General features: G+C 45.0%; 1 protein-coding gene across 3 annotated transcripts in view; it reads left to right on the forward strand.

Moving 5' to 3' along the window:
- The window catches only part of KALRN (kalirin RhoGEF kinase), a 769,081-nt gene that overhangs the window by 123,633 nt on the left and 620,772 nt on the right, over positions 1–24,676 (forward strand). The window lies entirely within an intron of this gene.

Raw genomic sequence — 24,676 nt, forward strand, 5'->3', positions numbered from 1 at the left:
CAGCATGAACTGGTTGTTCCCCTATGGGCAGAGTTTTCTGCTAGGTGCTGAAGAGGGGTGGTAGGTACAGAGGGAAGAAGAGTCGAGGACCCAGTGTGTGACTCTTAGTCATGGCCTTGGTCCTTAGAAAGCTCCCAGCTTGTTGAGGGAGAGCATGATCCTCACCTCCATGGTACTTGTGCTGAGGGGAAAAGGAAAGACATTAAGGCCAGGGAGCCCAAAAGTTGGGAGCATGGTGCTCTCTGATATTGTTCATCTATGTGTGTATCACTGTACATACAATGCAGGTATGAAATGACAGAAAGAGTGGCAAAGGTAACTGGAACAGCTATGGCAAGGGTGGGGCCGGGGAGGATGCTAGAGGGGTTGGGTAGGCTGGCTTTTGTGGCAGAGATGAGCTCTTCTCTCACGGGTCTGTAAGTGGGATCATTTTCCTTTGACGTCCTATGGTGATGTGGTCCTTTTGTGAGGGCAGCTCTTGGACACAAAAGACCAGAGTAAGGAGGAGTCAAAGGGACTCGAGTTTGACAACAGGCCCTTTAAGTTGTTTCTCCAAATGGTGTTTGTGTATCAAAGTTAGAGCATATATGTTGAGTAAGTGAAGCTTCCTCAGAAACAGAACTAAGCACTGTGGCTTCCTATGGCTTGATCTTCTTGGGCCACATTTGGCCAGCATGTTAATGCATTAACTGCCTTTATTCCTCTTGCAATTTATTATGCACCTGCTGTGTGCTAGGCCCTCTACTGTAAAGACTCTGCTGAAACTTTCCTTCCTGTTGTGCTGTGAGCTTCTGGACTGTGGTCCCTCTGCCTAATTAGAGACAATGAAGGATGAATGCAGAGAAGTGAAAGGGCAGAATGTGAGCATGGAGAGAGACATGCCAGGAAAACTAGGACAGCTGGGATTCCCTCACTCAGGGGATTTCAAGAAAGGTGTGGACACTGGTGTTAAATCTGCCTAGGAGTCAAGAACTAGGAGTGAGGTTTGGATGTTAGGAGCTCATGGGTCATCTTTAAGGGAACAGTTTCAGAAGAGTGATGGTGGCAGAAGGGAAGCGTAGGTGGGCAACAAGGGAGAATTGCTGTATCATGTGGAAGTGCTTCCTGGTTTCTGACCTCAGTCCTTCCTGGTGTACCTTGTTCTCTCTTACTTTGTCTTTGTGATGCCCTCTGGAATGTCCTGCCCTCCTCACTTCCACATTGCCACCCAAAGGTCCAACATTGTCACAAGATAATTCCAGCCCTTAGGGACTGACTTATCTCTCTGTGACCCCTTTCATCTGGTGATCAGGCTGATCCTTGATGAAGCTGTGACACTTGCTCTTCTAGGTCCATTTGCCCCTCTGGTCTGATGAACTCACTCCCTTTGACAACCTGCCTAAATAGGGCCAGTGATTCTAGCTCCAAAATACCCTTTCTTCTTGTCCAAACCATCTAAACCCTTGCTCATCCAGGCAGCTGATAAACTAATGCAGACTCTTGTTACTTATGATTGGCAACAGCTCAATGGGCTACTCTTCATAGGAAAATTTATAATTTAAAAGAAGCATTTAAGCTTAAGAAGTAAATTCCTGATTGTGGAATTGAGCTGCCAGTGACAGGCAAGTAGAGGTGATATTTTGGGGGCCTTGACTGTATTTACAGAAGAGCAGTTTTCAGAGAAGAGTAATGGTAGTCTCCCCTCTGCTCTATACTTGTCAGACCTCACCTTGAAGATGGAATTCAGTTCTAGGTGTCCCAAACCCAGACTTAGGGGAAACGTCATTGACATTTGGTGAAAGAAGGGGAAAATGACTTATTTTTTTCACACACTATCCCAGAGGGTATAACTAGGTCTACTGGGCAGATGTTAATGGAAGAACCTTGTATCCAGGAGAACTGAATTAGGAAAGAACTGTCTGGGTGAGGGCGGGGGCAGGGGAGAGGCACTAACATTCAGCTGACACCCTCTGTGTGCCCTGCACTATGCCGGGGACTTGACATGTTGTCTTAGTTGCTCCTCAGAGAGGTTGGGTAAACTTGCCCATGCTGACAGATGGAACAACTGTGGTTCTTAATCAGGTCTCTCTGACTCCAAAGCCTTTTCTCCCTTGTCTCTATAACGAGATGTTGAGTGAGGTCCACTATGAGCTGCTGTGGCAAAGGCTGGGTGACCCCTCACTACAGCACAGAGGGGATCACTGCTTGGAGAGAGAAGTAGCCTTGATTCTTCCAGGTTTGACCCTATTTGAAAGACTCACTTGGTCTACTGATGGCAGTAGTTAAAAGTTGGGTCTGGAGTTTTGTTTCCATTCTCCTTGTGACTTCTCTTACCAGGACACACAGTTCCCAATTCACAGAGCAGCTGTTCTGTCTTCTCTGGGGGCTTAAGGAGCAGAGGAGGGCTCCTCTTGCTGTGAGTGATGGGTGACCCCAGTACTCCCAGCTGCCGCCTCAGGTTTCCCTTTCCTGAGTTTGCGATTCATGATTATTTCATTTGGATATCCTCGAGGAGCCTTCAACAGTATGTCTTAAATGGAACCGATCAACCTCATTACCACTGTCCTCCAAGGTTTAATTAATTTATTTAGCTAGGTTTCTCTGGTTCTGAATATGGCACCATCATTCTCTTGGTTTGAAGCTTAGAGTTAACTCTGATTTTCCCCTTACCCAGGTCCTCAGTTACCAGGACTTGTCTATTCACACTTTGCAATACCCAGGGAAATAGCCTTCTCTTTCTACCTCAGTGCCACCCCTCCTTCAGGGTCTCTTCATCCGTGCCTATTAGTCCTTGCTGGTTTCCTTTTCTTAAACTTCTCTTTTCGCCACCTTTCCCCTGCTCAAAAACAGTCAGTGGTTTTTCATAGCATCCTGATTAAGGTTCAGATTCCTCACTCGTCATCCAAGGTTCTCTAGTCTTGCCCAATCCAGCTGTTCTATATGATTTCCCAGCTGTTTTCTCTTTTAAGGAACGTAGTTTTCCATAGAGCATATTTTTCTGCTTTCTCTCCCATATCTGATATTTTTCCTGTCCCAAATGTCCTTACCTCTCTTCCCCCCTCCCCACCTGACCTCCCCCTGAATCCTTTAAGGCCCAGATCAAATCCCCTGCCTCCAGGGAATCTCCTCTGGCTGCTGTTGTTGGAGCAGCACTTCCCCAGTTTAAACTGTACTATGATTTATTCTTGTACGCCTTCTTTGGTACTGTTTATAGCATTTCACTAATTATTCATTTTTACGTTTTATCTCCCTGGTTGCTTATTAATTCAGGGCAAGGACTTCTCCATAGTACTTAGTGTAATGGAGGGTGTTGGTGGGTGAGGAATCCTGGTTCTCCTCCTTAGTGCTGGCCACACCCTCCTTTCAGTCACAGCCCAGTCCTTGCCCCCAGGAATCTTCCCTTGTTAATCCTGGCTGTTTTTAAACCTGTCGGTATGTTTGCGCAGGCTGATTGCCCCCCGTCCTCCTCATACCCTTTTTTCTATCCACAGCTTACCCATCTTAGAGAAGCAGTGTGGTTCAGTGGGAAGTGAACAAGCTTTGGAGCCTGGTGGATCTAGATTTGAATCTTGGCCCTGCTACTTAGTAGCTGTGTGGCATTGAGCAAGTTACTCAACCTCCCTGAGGCTTGTTTCCTCTGCCCCCCACAACTTTACAAAATAGGGGAAATATTCTTTTCTGTTAGTTAACGGTATGGAATAAAAAACCAGTTGCTGTCTAGTCAGTTCCCACTCTTGGCAACCCCACGTGGGTCAGGCTAAAGCTGGGCTCCACAGGGTTTTTAAGGGCTGATTTTTCCGGTTTTTCTTTTAAGGTGCCTCTAGGTAGCCTTGAACCCCCAACCTTTTAGTTAGCAGCAGAGCATAGTAACTGTTTGCACTACCCAGGGTCTCCAAAGGAACATAATATTTCCATTGCCGTCAAGTCGATTCTGACTCATAGTGACCCTGTACGACAGAGTAGAACTGCCCCATGAGGTTTCCAAGGCTATGATCTTTCCTGGAGCAGATTGCCAGGTCTTTCTCCTGCAGAGTGGCTGATGGGTTCAAACCACCAACCTTTCAGTTAGCCGAGAGCTTTAGCCACTGTGTCACCAGGGATCCTTAAGGTACATAACAACACCTGTTGCTGTTGCGCGAGTCGATTTCAACTCATAGTGACCCTATGGGACAGAATTAAACTGCCCCTTAGGGTTTCCAGGGTTGGTCAGCAGCCAAGCTCTTAACCACTGTACCACCAGGGCTCCACAGTAGCCCACAGTAAACATGTTTCCCTTACCCACTCCATCCTCAAATCCTTCCATGCAGCCCTTCGTGAGTGTTCCACTTGATACTCAATTCTGCTCTTACTGCTATCCTTTAGTGCTTGTAATGTTAGGACCAAGACATGTCAGACTGGAAGGAGGTTTAATTTAAGTCTCTCGTTCTAGAGATCAGGAAACAGAGGCCCAGAGATGCCGCAGGCTCCCAGAGCTGTTGAAGGGCAGAGCTGGGTCTAGCCCTTGGACTCCTGAGTCCCAGGCAGGCAGGCATCTGTTAGTGCCCTGCAGTTCTCCAGTCCCCAGCCGGCACTCTGCACTCCTCCAGCCTGGAGGGCCGTCTCTGCCCCACAGTCTCCTGCAGAAAGCGGAAAGAACCTGGAGGAGGTGTTAATAAATACTTGTTGATGCACTGTTTCTAGGTGTGTCTTATTCCCCTAGTGGACTGCTGTGTTTCCCCAGGCAGGAAACATGCCAGCCTTTAGGCTGTGCTTTGTGTCCTTTTGGAATTCAGTACAGACCTGGCTATGATAACTCGAGGTTAATTTCAGCCCCAGGAATGAGGGTTTTTGCAGCAGGAGGTACTCTCAGGGGTTCCCTGGGCTGTCCTCACAATATTCTGACTCCTCTGCTGAGCAAGATCCTGTGGAGCATCCATTTGTGAGTGGCTTCATGGGGTGGAGGCCCGTGTGTAGCCCTGGTGCCCTGTGCATGCTACTTTGCCTCCCACTTGTACTCCTCTGGCCTCCCCCCCGTTCCCATCTCCGCCCCCCACCTATTCCCTGAACAAGGCTGCTCTCCCTGCCCTGGTTAAGAATAAATCATCATGGTTGCATAGCAACAACTTTGGTTTCCTTTACTCTGCCTTCTCCTCCTCCTCCCACAAAAGTGCCTCAGCTCTAAATTTAAGACAGTGTCAGGAGATGCTGTTACCCCACAAACGCATCCGAACCCCAGGATCGTTCCCTCTGTAGCAGCAAGCTTTAGGAGAATAGAAACTGCTTGGTTCACTTTTCTATTCCCAACATCTTTAACAGTTTTTGGCACTTAGTAGGTATTCAATAAATAGCTGTTGGATGATGAATGAGTGAGTCATTTTTCTCAGAATCTCTCCAGTTGAGAGGTGCTTGTGGGACTGGGGAATGCGATTACACTCTGGGATGGTCCATAACTCATCTCTCTGGCTGGATGCCACCCTTGTCCCTTTCTCCAGCCACCTGAGAAGCTGATGCGGCAATAGAAAGCACATATTTCTTCATATCTCACTGGGATGTGGATGGAGAATATGTTTTCTTCTCTCTCTTCTGGAAGCTGGTAGTTTAGTTAGTCCGCTGGTTCACTGAGCCCGTTGGGAGGTAACTAGAAGTCTTATGGCACTTCATGATCCCTGCCTTGGGAAGCATCTCGGCTAACAGGCTGGGGGCAGATTACCCATTTTAGTGATAGGAGTGTGAGGTTGGCTTTCAGGGGAGGAGGAACCTCTGTGAGCCAAGAAGTCACCACGTACAAGGTTTCAATCCCAGCTCTGCCACTTGAGAACGGTGTCACTCTGAGTGGGTCACTTAACTTAGCTCGTGGGTTGTAAGAATTGTATGAGGAAAAGCATAATAGAACTTAGCAGAGTGCCAGGGAACAAGGGTGCCCAAACAGTGTGAGCTTCCTTTTCCCCTTTAGTGGGGAGATGGAAATGAACCAGGAAATTCCTGTTACCTCTAACGGTGGGCCATCATTCATGTATATAGGCAGGCGGGGAAGGGGAGACATGGAGAACGTCTGTGTTTTGGAGTCAGAGGGAGTATTCTCCCTAGGTCTAAGATATTTCCTTTTTTTCTGGCTTAAAAAAACAAGAGTTATATTTCGTAGCTGACTTCCCAACTACCCTGTGGTTGTCTCCTTTCAAACATCCCCACATACATCCTGAACTGACTCCCTGTAATCCTCAAGGAGGAGTGGGAGGCTCGGGGTCCAGAGGGGGAATGATAACTTCAGCTGCCTCTGGTATCATGGGAATAGAGGTTGGAAGACAAGGCTGGGGAGAGGCTGCTCTTCAGCTAAAAATAGCAGTAGCAGCAGCTGAGGGAGCAGCCAGAGGTCCGAAGCGGGGGCAGCCCCAGGCGCACTTTCCTGGTAGGAGCTCTGCTAAGCTGTTCCCCTCCCCTTCCGCACAAGTCCTGTCACTTGTGCCTGCCCACAGTGGGCAGCCAGCGCCTGATCTCCCCTTCGAGCCTGAGCACCGCTTCCTTCTTCTCTTTCTTTGTCTCCTCCTCATCCCTCTTGCCCTTCTTCATCCTTACAACAGCAGCCTCTATTTACTAGATGTTTTGGAAAAAAAAAATTTTTTTTTTTTAATTTTTCTTTGCAAACCAATCACTTTGTACTATGCTTTGATCTGGGCCTCTGTCCTCTGGAAGTTTGTAATCTGACCTTGCATCCTGGACTCACGGATCGCCAAAAAAACAAGAGATGAGCAAACATTAGATAAACGTGGAATAGATGAGATAGTTTCCCATCCTGTATAGGTGGAGGCTGCTGGCATATGTAGAGTGTTTTGGGCGTATATTTGAGAAAGTCCAGGAGCTTCCTGCTTGGAAAAGGTAAGGATGAGCTAAGTTACTGCTTTCCTTGGAGGCTGGTGGGCCGGGGGAGAAGCAGGCTCTCCTCCTATCAGCAAGAGGATGGAAGAAGGATGCTACACAGCTAAGCTTAAGACGACCTCGGGGGAAGACGCAGAGCAACCGGAGGCGAGGGCCTGAGGAGACGGTAGCCGAGACCACCTCTATATTTGCCCCAGACTTTTCTCATCCATCGATTAACTGATTAATCAATGATCGATTTGGTTCATTCATTCAACAAACATCTGCTAAGTACCAGTGTGGTAGGTGGATGTTCTAAATCCATGGTTTTTAATCCTACCTGCACAATGGCATCACCTGGGGAATTTAAAAACACCGATGCTCAGGCCTCACCCCAGATCAATCACCAAAAAAGATCCCTGGGGCTGGGATGCAGACATCAGTGTTTTTTTTTTTTTTTTAGAAACAGTTCCCTAGGTGATTCCATTGTCTAAAAGCCACTGTTCTAAATGAGCCCCAAGGCTCCTTCCTATAACATTTTTTATTTTGAATAATTATAGATTCACAGAAAGTTGCAAAGAAATGTGCAGGGTGGTCCTGTGTACTCTTCTTTCCTTGCTCCCCTTTGGTCATGGCTGCCGCGCCCTTCTGAGTGACATGACTGAAGATGTGACTTGCAGCCACTGAGACATAGTGGACACGCAGTTCTTAGCTCTCACAAACGTTTGCTGAGCAGTTATCAAGTGCCCAGCATTGGAGAGACACAGATGAGACTCACAGGGTACCCTGGAAGTAAATTAATATAAGTACTCTGTGTCCTTCAATCTTTATCTGGTGAGGCAGAAGCCAGTGTTTCTGATGAATGGGATTTTCTGCAATTTCTCCTGTTGTCTCCCTCAGTGCAAGAGAGTCAGTCACCATATCGGGTGAGTTCCACTTAAAGGGTGATGAAGCAGGTGGTGAAAAAGCCACCTACAAAACTAGGTGGAAGGCAGGCAAACAGGGAAGGCTGCTAAAGGGACAAAGTGTTCTAATCAGGCAGGTTTTTAAGAATGCACTATCAAGTTGTCTGAGGCATGAAAAGGTAAAAGCAAATAATATGCCTGCTTAAATATTTAGATTATCGGCAGGGATTTGAGGCCCTGTGGGGCACCTGGTCCTATGCCAGGCACAGTGGGCATGACCCTGGCACTCAAGGAAAATGCAATCTAGCTGGGGATTAAAATCGTTACGTAAGAACCAATTAGAGATTAAGTGCTCAATTGTGTTGTACCCGACTATAAAGTTGTTGGAATCTCTGGGGGGTACCAGCAGTTAACGCATTTGGCTGCTGGTTTGAGTTCACCCAGAGACACCTCAGAAGAAAGGCCTGGTGATCTGCTTCCGAAAAATCAGCTATTGAAAACCTTCTGGAGCGTAGTTCTGCTCTGAGACACGTGGGCTTGCCATGAGTCAGAATTGACTTGAAGGCAATTTTTTTTTTTTAAATAAGGTTGTTAGGAGTTTGGAGAAAGGAAGTTCCAGTGTGGACTAGAGTAGCACCACCTAAAATGAGGTTCAGGATCCGGCACTGCTCCGCCAACTGTTTGTTGTCAGTCTGTAATGAGGAGTACAGAAATTGAAAGAAAGTATTTATAAGCTATCGTAATTTGTCAGAGTAATTTTATGTCTGTTGAATAAAAATAAAAAATCGGGGTTTATGTTTTGTTTTAAAAATTGTATTCTCTAGCAATTCATTTTTATTATATTTTTTAGAAGTACTGGTCTATGACAGATTGGAAAAGAATAAGAAAACAAACAAAAAACAACAACCCAAACTGGTCCTTCACCACAGATGGTTTGCGAAGCATTGGACTGGAGTAGCTGGAAACCTGAGCTATCATGGCAGCCTGGAGGGGTCCCAGAAGGTTGGAAAGGGGCAGACATTGTTTCTGGTATTGAAAAGGGAATAAGAAGGTGCCCTGGAAACCTCAGACTGTATGTCAGACATGAGGTTCTGAGACCATGAACGTTTATTGAGCTGTTGGTGGATGCTGGAAGTACACCATGTGCTTTGTATGAATTATTTCATTGACCCTGCCCTATCGCAACCTTATGTGATAATAGAGCCTGAAGACGGCAAATAGCGTGCGTTTTAAAGTCAGAATTTCGGACTCTAGAGCCTGACTATTCGTGACTCCCCATACTCACCCTGAGCAACTATTTCAGGTGACAGGGGTCTGTCCATTCAGATGCTCCAGAATAGGAATGAGAAAGGCAGGCCGCTGAGGGTTCAGATTACTTTGTGGAGCTCAGGTTGTCCTTACAGGAAAGTGTCCTACCTCCTGGGACAGAGCAGTGTGCAGGCTTTTATCTGAAGTTCCTGCTCTCGGTTCTCCCCTGTGTTCATTTCCAGAGGCATTTGGGTAGGTGGGCCCACCTGAGTTTGGTGTTTCATTAGACTGTGAACTGCCTTGTCAGCAGCTTTGGCCAGCGGGATCTCATCAATTCATTTAATAATAACTTTTTATTTCAAAATAATTATAGATTCACAGAAAGTTGCAAAGGAATGTGCAGGGAGGTCCGGTGTTCGCCCCAGCTTCCTCAGTGGTAACATCTCGCATGAATGTAGTGCGATATCAAAACTGGGAAATTGACATTGATACAATTCACTTACCAGTCTAGTTACTGTTGAGTCAGTTCCAACTCGTGGTGACCCCTTGAGTATCAGAGTAAAACTATGTTCCATAGGGTTTTCATGGCTGATTTATCAAAAGTGGATTGCCAGACCTTTCTTTTGAGGCTCTTCTGGGTGGACATGAACCTCCAACCTTTCGGTTAGCAGCCAAGCGCTTGACTATTTGTGCCACCAAGGACTTCCACAATCCACTTACCCACCCATTTTTGCTCCTACATTCAGGGTTTGTTTTTGGGTGCCATGTTTTAGGAGAAACATCAAAAAACTATAATGTATCTGGAGGAGAGAGAGGCAGAAAGTACCTAGTCTGGAAGCCAGGTTACACCCAGAATGTTCTAAAGGACTAATGTGTAATTCCTTAGAGCTTTCTTGTGTATAGATGCCCTGTTCTATTCAGCATTTCAGTCTCAGCATTTAAAGCAGTATTAGGCACATAGTTGGTCCTCAGCGAGTGTTTTTTGAATTCAATGTGTGAGTCAGAGAGAAAACGTGTAAAACCATAATGGCTGCTTTCTATGTTGCTGAACCTCCAGTGTGGAAGAGGGTGAGATTTCCCTATCCCTCATGGCTCTTGAGGGCAGAGCTAGGATTAGTGAATGCAAAGACAGGAAAGACATAAGGGGAAACATCCCAGCCAAGTTTGTGGAAGAACTTGACCAAGAATGGGAAGAATCTAGCAGGGATGTAGTTGGCTCCCAGCGCTGAAAGTGTTTAGTTAGGGATGCAGTAGAAACGATTCCTGTTATTATTTTTTTTTTTTTGATACAGGGCCAAATGGAAATCTTTCTTTAATGGACGTCTTTCCCATTTTTTTTTTCGTTCCTGAGATTCTAAGAGCATGCAGTGGGGACAACTGGGAAGAAAAATCAGTTTATGGGTAGCGGGTGTGCATGGGTGTGAGATAACAGCAGAACATACTCGTAGAAGAACACCTATACGTTAAAAAAAAAGCCTGGCTGCTAACCAGAAGGTCAGCAGTTTGAATCCACCAGCCGCTCCTTGGAAACCCAATGGGACAGTTCTACTCTGTCCTGTAGGGTCACTAGGAGTTGGAATCGACTCAATGGCAATGGGTTTGGGTTTTTTGAGTTTATACAGAGAAGCTGAGAGAAGCGGTTTTATCTCTAGCTGTCTCTGGCTTTCCTTTTAAAAGCAAATATAACCCGTGGCTGTTGAGTCGATTCCGACTCCTCGTGACCCTATTGGACAGAATAGAACTGCCTCATAGTTTTTCCAAGGTTGTAATCTTTCATGGAAGCAGACTACCACATCTTTCTCTTGCAGAGTGGCTGATGGGTTTGAACATCTGACCTTTTGAGGAGCAGCTGAGTGCTTAACCACTGACCACCAGGGCTCCTGCTCCTCCAATATAACCTATGGAATTTGCCCAGGGGAGCATCAGGAGGTAACTTGGAAGTCAGACACTGATTTTGTCCTTTAGGCAGCATTTGGCAACACCAGTCCTCCAGAAAACTGCTGGAGCTGGACTCTGCCTATAGCTGACATGTTTTTGTCATGTTAATCACTTACCGAAATTCAGAAGATTATTGCAGTTTCTATCCCAGGAAATGAAGTAGGCATTGAGCTAATCAGATTACTTCCAGGTGAAAAAGGAAAAAGAAAAAAAAAGGTCAGAGTTTTTAAATGAGGCCATCTGAGAAGGTTATTATATATTCATATATGATTATCCTGTAAGGTATGAATTTAAATGATTTATGTTTTTATTTCATTCTAGCTGGCAAGGAAGACTCAAACTCTCCATGTCATATATTTTTAAAAAGCTCACAAAAAGAAAACCCATCATTTTTTTTTTAGGTGGAGAAGGAACTAGCACTTATTTATTGCATACTTAAAAAAAAAAAAATTTTTTTATATGTCAGGAACTTTGCATGTATTATGTCATTAATTTTCACAATGAAAATTCTGATAGGTAGGTGTTATCATTGCCCTTTTTTATGGCCAAGCAAATCGAAGCTCAGAGGAGAGAAGTAACTTGCCGTGAGACACACAGCTAGTGAGAAATAGAGCTGGGATTCAAAGTCAGCTCTGTTGAATTCCAAAGTTATTTTTTATGCTGTTTAGTGTTGATGACAGCATCCCTAGCAGAATCTAAACCTAGTGTGCCCATGAACGGATTTTAGAACTAGTATCTTGTATGTCAGAGTCCGTGAGTGGTGCAGGTGGCTAACACACTTGGCTGCTTACTGAAAGGTTGGAGGTTCGAGTTCAGAGATGCCTGGGAAGAAAGGCCGAGTGATCTACTTCACAAAAATCAGCCATTGGAAACCATATGGAGCACAGTTCTACTTTGACACACATGGGGTTGGAATTGACTTGATGGCAACATTTTTTTTTGTTTGTTTTGTTTTAATCTTCTATGTCTCAAATCCTCAGGTGTATCAGTTCCCTGTCGGCAGAAAAGCTTGCCCAGGTGGCAGATGTTTCCACCATTGCTGATGACCTGTCTGATGTAGAGTCAGACTGAGACATTCAAACCATTGCTACACTCAACAGCACATTGCCCCCAGTCCTGGCTTCTTCCCATGCCCTCTCTCTCCTCCTAGTGTCTCTGTGACTCAGGATACTGAGGGCAAACAGTGCCCCTGAACATAGTTTCCAGCTTGCCAGCTGCCCGATGTCTAATAGTCCTGAGGATGGGAAGACTTCATCTCACGTACTTTGGACATGTTGTCAGGAGGGACCAGTCCCTGGAGAAGGACATCATGCTTGGTAAAGTAGAGGGTCAGTGAAAAAGAGGAAGACCCTCAACAAGATGGAACGAACAGTAGCTGCAACCATGGTCTCAAACATAACGATTGTGAGGATGTCACAGGACCAAGCAGTCTTTTGTTCTGTTGTGTGTGGGGTCTCTATGAGTTGGAACTAACTCGAAGGCACCTAACAACAACAATATTATTTTCAAGTCTTAGCATTGTATTTTCGTTCTCATAAGCAGGCTTGGAGAGAAGCCAGGAGACTGCATGGTACAGGGGACAGAGCACCGGGCCTGAAGACGCTCAGGCCTTGCAGTGCGACTTACCAAGAGTGTGGCTTTGATGAGTCCCTTAGCTGTCTGAGCCTCAGTTCTTTCATCAGCAAAAAGGGGATAGTAATAAACGTCTCTATTTTCTTTTTAGGGCTAGCATGAGACTCAGATGATATTAGTATCTAGGTAACTCCGTAAACCATAGAGCATTATACAAGTGTAAGTCTGGTGGATGACGAGAATGGTTTGTCCCCTGGAAAAGCTTTCCTCCAGCTGGGGAGAAAGCCAGTGCACACGTCAGGGCAGGAAAAAGTTAAGCGCTTTCTGGCCAGTCTGGCTCCATATCACTGAAGACCCACTTGGTCTCTGTGGCCCCCTCTCTTTCCTGAATAGTGTGGCTGTGTTTCTTGGCTTGGCGTTTTGAGATAATTGTTCCCAATCTTCCCTTCCAGCGAGCACAAGGATGTTAAACCTGAACTGCAGCCACTGGCTGAAGCTTTCCAAAGATTCTGGTTTGGTGGACGTGTTCTGCTCAGCTTAATTTGCTTGCTGGCAATGTAAACATTAGGGTTGTTAATCTTCATTAGAGGGTGTTAGCCAAGAAAAATTGTATTTTTGAAAACCCACGTATTAACATGGGAAAAAAGTAAAAGTAAACAACTCAAATTTTAACAATTTTGATGTCCTAAAAGCTTTTAAAGAAGACTAAAAAGCCTCTAATGTGTATTTGTTCGATAAATAAGCCGGAGCTTCAAATTCTTTTCAAAAGCAGGCATATATTCTAAGCAAATTCAAAAAAAAAAAAAGCAAAATTTCACCCTAGAACAGAATAATCCGAGCAATTAGAGGCTATGAATCGGGCTGTCATTTAATAGGTTTGGAGTTGTAAGGTAGGCTTGTTTTCCCCCACATAGATCTTATGTTTTCAGTTTATTTTGTTTGTATTTTTTATCATAAACTTTTTTAAAAACCTGAGATATAACGTGCACATGAAGAAGTGCACAGATCATAAGGGTAGAGCTCAGTGAATATTTGCTCAGTGAACATACCTGGGTAACCAGTGCTCAGCTCTAGAAACATTATAGCGCGCCCATCCGCCAGTGGCTCCTTCCATTCGCTAGCCCTTTGTCTCAAGGGAAATCTCTCGTCACTTCCAGCACCATAGGTTAGCTTGCCTGTTTTGAAACTTCATATAAATAGAATATTAAAGTTTATATTATTTGGGGTCTGTTCTCTTTTAGTTCAACATTCTGTTTTGGAGATTAATCCTTGTTGTGCCTACTGTATGTCACTCTAATTGCTATGTAATATTCCATTGTCTAAATATACCACAATTTATTTATCATTTTACTTAGAGGTATTTGAGTGGTTTCAGTTTGGGGCTGTTTTGAATAAAGCTGCTATGAACACTCCTGTATGTGTCTATCAGTGAACATATATACCCAGTTGTATGGGGCATATACCTAAGAGAAATTACCGAACTATAGGGTATGAGCATTTTCCGCTGTAATGAATACTGCCAAAGCTGTTCTAACAGTTTACACCGCCTCCGGCAGGTAGTTGTTCCACATCTTAGATAGGCTTTGTCTTTCCCATTTTAGCCATCCTGGTAGGTACGTGGTAATGTCCCACTGTGGTTTTAATTTGCGTGTCCCTGATGACTGCTGAAGTTAAGAACCTTTTCATACGTTCATTGCTTATTTGGGTACTCTGCTTTGTAAAGTGAACCTTCAAGTATTTTGCTCATTTTTTCCATTACATTATCTGCCTTTTTATTAATGAGTTGTAGGAGCTCTTTATGTATTCTGGATATGAGTCTTTTGTTGGAGCTATGTCTTGTGGGTATCTTCTTCCAGTCTGTGGCTTGCCTGTTCAGATTCTTTATGGTATATTTTGATGAACACATGTTATTAATTTTAATGTAGTCCAACTTACCAATTTTTTGTTTTATAGTTAGAAGGGAACTTTTTGTGTCTTGTTGAAGAACTTATTGTCTACCCTATGTTTTTTACTAAAAGCTTTTTTGTTTTACTTTTCACATTTACATCAGTAATCCATTTGGAAGTGCTTTTTGTATACGGTGAGGGAAAGATCCTTTTTTTTTTTTCTTTTCTTATTTTGGCATCTAATTAACTTAGAGCCATTTGTTGAAAATACCTTCTTCTCCAACAGCACAGTAGTGCCACCTTTGTCATAAATCAAGTGGCCATATATGTGTGGGTCTGTTTCCATGCATTAAAATTTGGAGATGCCACCATGTAACTGGGAGTACCTTTACTTTGGATTGGAACCCTCGTGGCACAGTGGTTAAGAGCTTGGTGGCTAACGAAAAAGCTGGCAGTTTGAACCCAGCAGCCGCTCCTTGGAAACCCTGTGGGGGCAGCTCTACTCTGTCCTGTAGGGTCGCTATGAGTCGGAAGTGACTTGACGGCAACAGGTTTGGGCTTGGTTACTTTGAATGTACTGAATAAGTGGCTGAATTCTTGATATGGGCATGGATGACTCAGAGAGGTCAGGGCAGGATCAGAGGTCTAGCAAGTTTCCAGATAAAAAATCCGTTGACTTATAAACTGTATTTACGTAGGCTTCTCCAAATAAAATAACTTTAGTAGAATCACAGCGTGTATTGGTTGATGGTCCTCTCTACTAGAAGATGGTATGATATGCCATTAGAAAGGAAGTTTAAGGGAATGCAATCCCTAGTTTCAAGTTAAATATATTTTCTCACAAGACTCAAGTGAAAATGATTATTTTTCTAACTCTAGTTCTCTTCACAATAAGAGAAAGCTTTCTTTGAAAACAGGCTTGTCTGGTGCCCACTTCTTAGGGTTCATCACATCTGCCTGATTTGAGTGTTCAGGAATTAGACACCCAGAGCCTTTAATTGCTTGCCTTATGTTAATTACTCTCTGGAGGCCCTTTGTTTGTGTCCAGCTCTTTCCAGCAACCTAAAATCATTTAGGTTTCCTAAGATCATATGATAGCTAGGTCTGGGATGCTGCTGAGGTGAAATTGCCTCAGGTGGATGAGGACCCCTGTTCTAAGGGCCCCATCCAACTTAAACTGTGGAGGACATTGACTCTGGCAAAATGCCAATCCATTTAGATGGTACAGCTCCATTCCACCAGTGATACTCGGGGTGGTAGCTGAAGTGGAGTTGTCTCTCCTGGGCATCTGGTCAAGGCACCTTTAAGTTTAGAAAGTTACCCCTCCCCTTCCTCCCTTTTTTGGGGCTGACTTGGAGGTTCTGACCTGCTCCAACAAGCCTCATTGGAGCAATAACTTTTTTGTAAGTTTCCATTTAATCCACAAGTAAAATTGAGCACTTTCTGTATACTGGCATTCAAGATCTATTCCCAGCCATTGAGGAGTTTAGTTTACTTCTGGCAGTATTAAATGACATCTCTACTTAAACTTCGACAGCACCGGGTACTGGGTACTTAAACTTGAGGCCTGAAAAAACTTTACTGGTGCTTGGTCACCTGATCTCAACTCCTGTTCTCTGCCACGGCCAGACTTAGCGGACTGTTTTGTGATGATCTCATCTATCTGTCCCTGAATTGTGAGCCCCTGGCCCCTCCATCACAGTTTGAGCTAATCCATGTCGTATTAACCAGGATGACTCCAACTTGGACGGCAGATTTTGTATAGTAACACGCCCAGACCGGGTACCTGCCGAAGCCCTGGTTGCTCTGCCCAAGCTCTTAAGTATCTAGTGCTGCTGCCTGCTGTTCCAGGGTCTGCCATTGAGCTCAGGACAGAGTGGTGTCCTTGTCAAGAAAGAATGAATTTTTTTCATATAATATCATTGACTTGTTGGGGTCCTGGTTCCCCCTGTGCCCAATAATAAAAGATATAATAGTGATGTGGAGTTAGGACTGTGGTATTATGTCCTCATGATTGTCGTATCAGGAATCATTGACCGGGACTTTTTGATCTCTTCCACCCATTTGCTCTGTGTGTATACAGAAAGGCTAGAGATTTTATTTTAAGCGCTTTAACTTCTGTTCTTTTAAACTAGACCCTTCTGTTTTCTTTAAAAAAATTTTTTTTTTATTAATCTTTGAGCATTTACAAGCCCTCGTATGTATATAACAGAATCACAGACTTCTAGAATTCAGAGATATTAGCTATAATTAGTCCAGTCTTCTTGTGACTAAATAATATGGTGAGATTTCTCTGACTGGAAGTATTTTTAACTGTCTCTTACAATCTCAGGAAGTCAGGGCTAGAAGAGAACTGAGAGTGCTAGGCCAGCATTCTCATTCTACAGAGGAGAAACCTTGAGTGCCGAGGAGGCTAGTGATTGGATCACACAGATAGTGGCGTGCAAGGATAAGACTCTGGGCTTCCAGACCCCAAGTCTGGGGGTCATTACTTGGGTAGACAGGGCTGCTTCTCACTTCCAATTTTGCTGCATAATTGTTACCCAAAGGCAGCCAGAGATTTCTCATAGAGCCTTGTGAATGTGCTTGTCATGAAACAGTTGGTGCCAGGATTAAGGATAACAGAAATAGCCAAAATGTCCCTTGGACAAGAGCCATGAGTCCCCATGGGAGCGGGCTGGACTAAGTAGTTACGCTAATAAAACCCTTCCACACCAAGTGTGAGTCAGATTCAATATATGAATACCGTGAAGAAGCTACACACAGAAGGGGCTTAATTTTCGTTGCAACAGATCATCCGTTTGCACCCCCTTCAGAAATTCAGGGGGTAGAAGTTGTTATGTCTCTCCAGTTACACTGATTGCCAGCTAGAAAGGGACAGTAATCTGGAGGAGGGTCATTTTCCTTTTGAACTACTGTCCTGCGTAATATCTGTTTCTGGCAGATCTTGAACTTCCAGTCCAGTGGAGGGGGAGATGGAGAGTGTGCCTTTTCTCCCCTTTGCCTTAGCTGGTGCCCCTGCCCTAGCCTCGTTCCTGAGGTCTGTTGCTCTGGCCTGGTCTACAGCCAGGCAGTGAGGGCTGTGGATGTGGGGTCTGTGGGAGCTTCCTGGGACTGAAGCATTTCCTAAGGAGAAGAGAAATCAAAGGAGTCAGCCATCCTTCTGCTCCTTGGAGCTCCCCTTTTGTCTGCTCATATTTCTCCCAGGAAGGCCAGAAGATGTGCCTCCTGAACCTGGGAAATGATCCTGCCTGCCGCACTCTGGCGCGCACCTCTGCCCCCTCTTTGTCACCTTCACATCTTCTGCTGCTCCTTCAGATCCCAAGCAAGGGTGGCCGCATGAGGAATATGGAAAAGGTAGGGTGTGTTACAAGCTGTCCTTGGGCTTTGTGGTTGGCGACTGAAAGATGCCTGATTGGAGAGACAGACCACCCCTCCCAGGAAACTCCCATTCTGGTGGGGGAGACGATAATCACCTGGTCTGGTAGCCTCTGGTATTAAGTGGTACATAAGCTGAGGGTCTCTTTGTTACCTCCTGGATGCCAGGTCCGGTTGTAGGAAAGAACAGCAGTGGAAAAAGCTGGCTCTGATTCTGTCCTTTCAGGACAAGGGGATCACCCACAAGAGGCATTCATGGTGTTGACTCACAAAGCGCTCCTGAGCTCCTGTTTGCCTGTTTGGGGATTTTTGTCTGAAGGGGAATCGCTATTCCTGGAATTCATTGAAAGCTCTCCCTGACATGCCCTCTGTGACCTGTCGGGTTAATGGGAAGGAAGGGCTGGAGGCTAGCCAGAGCGCCCCCTCCCTCAGCCATGTAGGGGATGGCCATATTGATTGCAGAGTCTGACGGAAGGTTACTGCGATAGATGGGGATTCACTTGGCTTTTGCAAGGCTGTCGATAGTGGAGGAATAAAGCTCTGGCTCTGGAGCCCGTCTTCTTAACCGGGCTCCCAGCCAGGGATTCCTTGCCAGCCCTCCCTCCACTCCCCTCCTCAGTCCGTCACACACACTCAACCAGATCTGGCTTCCCGAACACCACTTAGCCAAACTCCCCAATTGCTTAGAAGCCCTTAATGGGTCCTTTTTGTCTGAACCCAAGGCCCTACAGACTCAGGTGTGTCCATACACAGTTGCTGTCACAATCTTATCACCAGCCAAGCCCGCCCTCTGCAGTGAAGACAGTTCAAATCCAATCCCTCCTTCAGTATCTAGCTCATGCCTTCTATTTGAACCCTCTACTATCTCTAATGTCATTTAGTCGCTTTTTGCTTCTCTCCCCATCTGGCTGGGCAGGAACCCATTTCTCTAATGTGTACTCAGCCCCTTGAAGGCAGGAAGCCCTATAACCTCCAGTGCAATGGTGAACGTGAAATGAATGCATTGCTTCTTGGGTGAATGGGGAGAGATGGATACTTGATGAAAAACTGAACTCTCTCCTGAAAACTTAGCCTTGGTTTTCTCTTGACTGGGTATTCATGCACCCATTTTAAAAGTGAGGTGTGGCGGTGTTAATGGGGGGATGGAAACATGGGCCTCAGAAAAGTTTCCAACAAGGCAGTGCTCAAGAACAGGATTGAAATGGAGCAGATATTAGAGGCAAGACCAAAACTAAACCAAAGAAAACAAACAAATATGACGTACCTTAGAGAAAGAAGATGGGATTTGACGTGCATTTAGAGTATGTATTTCAGAAACCCAGGGGAAACAAGTGCCTGAACGACTGTGTGTTTATGTGCTTCTGTGTGTGTTCAGTACTATGACCAGCACTGTGGTTCCAAGTGTGGTAAGAAATCTGCACTTGTAACTCATGGTGCAATTTTGACAAGAACTACACAGGCGAAAATTCACTATTTGAAGCTTCCAGTCACCTGGATGGGGATAGCTCGTCAAACACGTGGCGCATCTTGAGCATGATGGGAAGTCAGAAAGCTGCCCTTGGGCAGAGCTATTCCTAAGAGGTGCACGATGGGGAAATCACACCAGGAAGGTTCTCTCAGATCCTCACGTTTTTATGCAGGAAAAACCTGGTTAAAATGGTCATCAGGAATAGAGGGAGTGTATTGTGGGAAGGAAGTCCCTGGGTGGTGGTGGTTGTTAGGTGCTGTCGAGTCAGATCTGACTCATAGCAACCCCATGTACAACAGAATGAAACACTGCCAGGTCCTACACAATCCTCATAGTCGTCATTATGCTTGAGCCCATTGTTGCAGCCACTGAGTCAATCCATCTCCTTGAGGGTCTTCCTCTTTTTCACCGACCCTCTACTTTACCAAGCATGATGTCCTTCTCCAGGGACTGATCCCTCCTGATAACATGTCCAAAGTATGTGAGATGCAGTCTCGCCATCCCTGCTTCTAAGGAGCATTCTGGTTGTACTTCTTCCAAGACAGATTTGTTAGTTCTTTTGGCATTCCATGGTATATTCGGTATTCTTCTCCAACACCACAATTTAAAGGTGTCAGTTCTTCATCTGTCTTCCTTATTCACCATCCAGCTGTCACATGCGTATGAGGTGACTGAAAATAGCATGGCTTGGGTCAGGCACACCTTAGTCTTCAAGGTGTGACATCTTTGCTTTTTAATACTTTAAAGAGGTCTTGCAGCAGATTTGCCCAGTGCAATGTGTCTTTTGATTTCTTGACAGCTACTTCCATGGGCGTTGATTGTGGATCCAAGTAAAATTAAATCCTTGACAACTTCAATCTTTTCTCTGTTTATCATGATGTTGCTTATCGGTCCAGTTGTGAGGATTTTTGTTTTCTTTGTGTTGAGGTATAATCCATACTGAAGGCTGTGGTCTTTGAACTTCATCAGTAAGTGCTTCATGTCCCTGAGTGGTACAAACAGCTAATGTGCTCAGCTGCTTACTGAATGGTTGGTGGTTTGAGTCTACGCAGAGGCAACTCAGAAGAAAGGCCCAGTGATCTACTTCTGAAAAATCAGCCATTGAAAACCCAGTTCTGCTGTTTACTCTGACACACATAGGGTCCCTACAAGTTGAATTAACTCAATGGCAACTGGTGTTGGGAAGATAGCAAGGAGAAAGATGCCAGGAAGTGTGCTATGATGAGTCTGTGAATAAGTGACTGGAATGTGGGCTTGCTTCAGTGTGAGTGGAAGGAGAGAAAGAGACAGTGCTAAACGACCCACAGTGGCTTTTGCTGTAAGCACTGTTTGATAGAACTGCCTTCTTTTTCTGGGCCACCAGCCAGCTCTGGCTGTGTCTGTCCCCAAAGCAGTGAGAATCACATAAAGCAGAGGGTGGGCAAGAGACAACTCTGCCCTTGGGGGGGATTTTCCTGGGTACCACTGCAGAACCTTCTCTTCTTTGTCCTGCTCAGTGTTAGAGGTGGTGAGGTGTATAAAGGGAGCCTGACCTGGTTCTGACCCAAGTCTACATTGTTCTGTTTGAGCAAGTTAGCTCTCCTGTTTAAGCCTCACTCTTTTACAGGAGGTTTACAAGGTTGGTGTGAGCATTGGGGAAAAACACTTCGTAAACCTTAAAATACCAGCTAACAACACAGCCCTCCCCAGGGCTAAGCAGGAAGATAGGTGGAGTCCCGACCCTCTGGAGCTTCTACTGAGGCGTTTACTGTGTGAAAGGTAATGACAAAGCTGATGTTCAAGTAAATGTGACACTCTGGTTTTTCAGGACAATTACTGTACTTTGTGGTGGCTGTTGTTTTTAGCGAGTGTCGAGGAGGTCCCCACTCATGGCAACCGCATGCACAATGGGATCAGATTGTTATAATCCACAGTGTGATCAGATTTCATTAGCTGATTTTTTTGAAAGTGGATTGCCAGGCCTTTCTTCCTAATCTGTCTTAGCCTGGATGCCCCGCTGAAGTGTGTTCAGCATCATCAGAGCAACACGTAAGCCTCCACTGACAGATGGGTGGTGGCTGAGCATGAGATGCAGTGGCCAGAAGTCAAACCTGGGCCCCCCGTGCAGAAGGCAAAACTTTTGCCACTGAGCCACCACTGCCCCCTACACTTTGTGGGAAATGTGAGTATTTGCCATCATCGTGAGGAATTACTCTGGTTTACTAGGACTCAATCAACACAATATATTATTGTTAATACTTTTGGATGGCTCTAGAAATTCTTTTGGGAGGGGGTAAGTTAGATCACAATAATTGGAATGAACCGTGAACTGTACATATGTTCTGAGATTATCTCTGTGCCACCTCTGCTCCCATCCCTGCTCTGTCTCTGCCTGCCCCCCCCCCCAAGGCTATTCTCCCTCCTCAGCACTTCTCTTTGCTCTTTTCCTTGGTTTCCAATTTTATTCCTTATCTCAGTGGGTCAGAGTGGGAACATGAATCTCTTGTGGCCTCCGTGCACTTTACAGAAAATGTCCTGTGTTATCGTTCACCCTGGTCCTCTGGCCCCAGGCATTGCTTCCCTAGTGAGAATCATCTGTGCACCCCCAGAGCTTCATTCTGCACACCTGCGGGCATCTACATCAAAGGCTTGTAGGATCACCTCCTAATTTCCCCCATCTCTAGCTCTGAGCCACCTCTGAAGATCAGAACCACAGGTATAAATACTGCCTAAGCTGCTTCCCTGTTTCTGGGGAGTTGCCATAGGCTGAAGGCCCAGAAAATAGCTCAGAAAGGGACTGGAAGATGAAAAATGGTTTCATTTGAGAACAAAATAAGGTGTTTAAAGTTTGCTGTTTGGATATTTTGGTCCTGTCTTCTGCCCCCTCCAAATCTTCCCTGAAATCGATGCGGAACATCAATGTCTAATATAAAACTGCCCGTGGTGCCAGATGATTTGTGCCATGTGCAGAGCCAGGCACAGCTCTCTAATGCCAAGGCTACCTGTATTTCTGCCTCCAGGAAGGGCAGCCAGTTTGTGAGGGGGGCTGGGGACAGGAAGAACCCAGTGCCTTCTTTGTGGGCTTCTTGTTGGATTTTGCTCCACAGGTTGGAGGACAAGTTCCAGTCCTCCTAACTAGGCCTTAAAAGGCTGGGTGGAGTGGATGCTTGACGGGAGCCTGTGGTGATTAAAAGTCAAGGTGCTCACTGCCCTCCAGGGTCAGGAGAGGCGGGAGTCAGAGCAAGTGTGAAAAAAAAAAGGAAGGTATGGCAATTGGGAGGAAGTCCGAACTCAGCTCCTCGTGCATGGCCCATCACTTTGAGATTCAAAAAGGAGTGGAAAGAAAATTGATGTCTCCTTACTGAAAGGTAAGAGTTTAAATTTATCTGAACTCTTAATTATTATAGTCTGTTTTAGCTCCAACAATATATTTCCATAATGCATGTAAATTTATTTGAATTCTCTTGAATACATGCTCTGAGGCAAAGTCAAACACCCAGTCTTATTCTTGAGTTGGGGTCTTCAGAGTTGAAATAACTGCTTAGAGCCTGCTGAAGGGGCCATTATCAGATTTATATACCATGGAGGAGGTAGTCTAGAAACTACAGAGGTACTAAGTACAGTTTTGTCCTTTCTCTTTCTTAGCAAAATGGAACCTCTTTCCTGTACGTGGAAGCCCTTCCTCATTCAGGTGATTCCAAAGGAGAAGAACAAACATGACTTCCAAATACCATCAAATGAATTATCTCTAACTGATGCAAGGACTTCATGTGTGCGAAGTGTCTGCTGACGTTAAACATTCCTTCATGAGTGAGAAGAGATCCAAGTGCCTTCCTCTAGCTCTCTAAATCCTACTGCTTCTGCCTCTGAAATGGCTGCATCCTCGCTGGGACCACACAGGGAACAAATGCAAACAACCCAAAGTGCTCCGAGCTGTATCCAGAAGACTTTGTAGATACAATGACATTGCAAGACTAGAAGGAAGAAAAAAAAAGAACAATGTGGTCTCCTGGATGCTGTTGAGAGGGCCTGCAATTGTAAACTGGCCAGAAGGTTTCACGTGAGCATCAACTATGGGTCTGGAAGACACTCTTAGGAGACCTCTCAGAGTGAGCCAGGATGTGAACGGGGCAATAGAAGGGCCCATGAAGAGCAAGCAGCTCCTGCTCTACTTGCCCCCAGAGGGTTGGTCACTCACACAGAGGGAAGGAATCATGGTTTCTGTTGATAGTGACACTGGGGCCAGTTTTTCTGTTTCAGAACATTAAAAATAGATGGAAACAGTCACGTGTGAAGTATGTGAAGTCTTACAGAGAAGAAATGGCAAAGTATCTACTTTAACAAATCTTGCAAGTAATGTGAAAACAGTTTGGAGAGACATATCCTTGCCTAATGCCACACTAGGACATGCCTAAATCTGTTTGTGACGTTGAAATATATTTTTGTTGGTGTTTTTTATAGCTGTTTATAAACTGGATGCACTCCAGAAAACACAAAGGAGCACATAATAGGCTCTAGAATTGTAACCGCGTAAAAAAGGAAGAAAAAAATGATATAATGATGTAAGAAGAAATGCATAAATATTACAGCAGGACACTGAACTCTGTTAGGACCTTTATTTAGGGATTGGAAAAAATCCGTAAATTGGGGAAAGTCTATAAAAAAGACAAGAGGCTACAGAAAGCTAGATAGTGCAAAGTACTGTTGTCCACTTGAGAGTTCTAGACAAAAATCAGTGTTATTCAAGAAAGACTAATATTTGAGGACCTGAAAGGACTCTGACATGTAGTTTTACACCTTGGGAAGATAACAAATTCCAGAAGCCCTGAGCTTCAATCCAGACAGTGGTAGGATTTTGGGTCTAGGTAGGTCCTGAGATAGTTTCTGAGGATTTCTGGCCAAAGAGTACATACTGAAAACTGTCCTGATGGGTCTGGTCCCTTTAAAGTTAGAAAGGACCTCTCCTGGGCTGGGTGGCCCCTGACAATAGACCTTGTTTTTCTTACCTAAAGGCTTGTTTTGGGCCAGCCTCCAAGATCTGTCCTTTTCCTCCCAAGCTTCCCTGTATGTAGTCTTGCTCCTGGTACACCTGACCTGTTTTTGATGCCTGAGGAGTTGCTTCTACTTCTACCTGACCAAGCTTCAGCCAAGCTCTTCATGTTTTCTCAGTTGCAACATTTGTCTCCTGCTAGAGGTCATCAGGAGCCCTGGTGGCACAGTGGTTAAGTGTTCAGCTGCTAACCAAAAGGTTGGCAGTTCGAGTCCACCTTGGGAACCCTCTAGGGCAGTTCTACTCTGTCCTGTAGGGTTGCTATGAGTCAAAATCAACTCGACGGCAATGGGTTTGGTTTTTTTGGTTTTCGGGATCATTATAGCTTTCACCATGGCTAACACACAGTCTGCCTTGAATTCAACCTCTTCTGTGGTCATTCTGAGCAGCAAGAAACACTATCTTTTGGATTCACTGTGGAACTCACACACTGAAATTTACA

This window comes from Loxodonta africana, chromosome 1, assembly GCF_030014295.1.
Source record: "Loxodonta africana isolate mLoxAfr1 chromosome 1, mLoxAfr1.hap2, whole genome shotgun sequence".
In the NCBI taxonomy this organism is placed as follows: Eukaryota; Metazoa; Chordata; class Mammalia; order Proboscidea; family Elephantidae; genus Loxodonta; species Loxodonta africana.